Source organism: Haplochromis burtoni, unplaced genomic scaffold, assembly GCF_018398535.1.
Source record: "Haplochromis burtoni strain Fernald_Lab_line unplaced genomic scaffold, NCSU_Asbu1 Contig_206, whole genome shotgun sequence".
Taxonomy (NCBI): Eukaryota; Metazoa; Chordata; class Actinopteri; order Cichliformes; family Cichlidae; genus Haplochromis; species Haplochromis burtoni.
In genome coordinates this window covers 859,139-860,472 of record NW_024582567.1, presented here as the reverse complement: position 1 = coordinate 860,472, position 1,334 = coordinate 859,139, and positions in this window count along the sequence as shown.

Below are 1,334 nucleotides of genomic sequence, written 5' to 3'. Positions count from 1 at the left end.
CCCCAAAAAAAAGACAAAAATGTTTGAGATCATTTCTACAACATCTGACCTCATTCTATGTTTATACGTATTTAATTATTCTTTAGACATTTCATTACTAGTCATTTACTCTACCACTTAAGTGATAAGATCTTGTCATAATTATTTGACCGCTTCTAGTTTGAAAACATTTATTGTGCTTAAGTGGCTACTCAACTGCTACAGTAATCTTGATATAACATTATACAATCTAGTGGAAAACTGCAGGGATAAAAAGTTAATGTACCTTGAACTTGCAGTAGAGGCTGTCTCCACAAGACCATCTCGGTGTCTATACAATTCAATTCAATTTTATTTATATAGCGCCAACTCACAAGAACAGTCACCTCAAGACGCTTTATATTGGATGGTAGAACCTACAATAATACATACAAAGAAAAACCCAACAATCATATGAGCAAGTGCTTTGGCAAAAGTGGGAAGGAAGAACTCCCTTTTAACTGTACGAAACCTCCAGCACAACCAGGCTCAGGGAAGAGTGGCCATCTGCTGTGACCGGTTGGGGTGAATGGAGGAAGAGTATACAGTAAGTAATTTTCTTTAATTAAGCTTGTAAATTTAAATTAGATGAAAACTTTAGGCACTTTCAGTGCCCTAATAACTGACTACAGCTAATTTTGAGTTACTTAACTTTATCAATGGATGATGTGTAGCACACTGGTGTCTTTTGAATTATTTTTAATGCAAATATTTGAAAAGAAAATGTTTAAACAAAACAATGTGGCTTCTTGTTTCATTTACTCACAAAATGACCAAGGAGTCAATTTTTAGTGAAATTCTATTTCATTTGCTGTAGTGGTAGTTATCAGATTTTTGGGCCCATGTAACGTATACGGTACTTATACAAATTTAGCTATTCTTATTCCATTACTGATATCACTTATCGATTTGATTCCCTATCAGTTCTCTTATTGATTCTCATTGAGTTTTCATCGGCTCTGCTATAAGAGTGACAACCATTGGATTACATGCTGTGTGGTCAAATGTTTGTGCATAGTGGAGGTATTTCCCTCTTTTTTGTGATTAGTGGTGAGGTCATTGAACAAAAGCAATTATTACACATATTACGTGGAACACTTTTCTTAAAAGTAATGCAGTACGATACTTAATTAATCAATTGATTAAAGTAATGTTGATATTCATGTTGTAGACTGCACCACTATTTTCCTGCTCGGACACAACTGTAGGAGTGCAATAAGCAGGGTTGATACCGAAGCAGACTAACAATTCCAAGGAATTGGACTAATCGATTACCATCCCAAGTATATAGTTTATGGATGCTGCTTAAGCTCCAT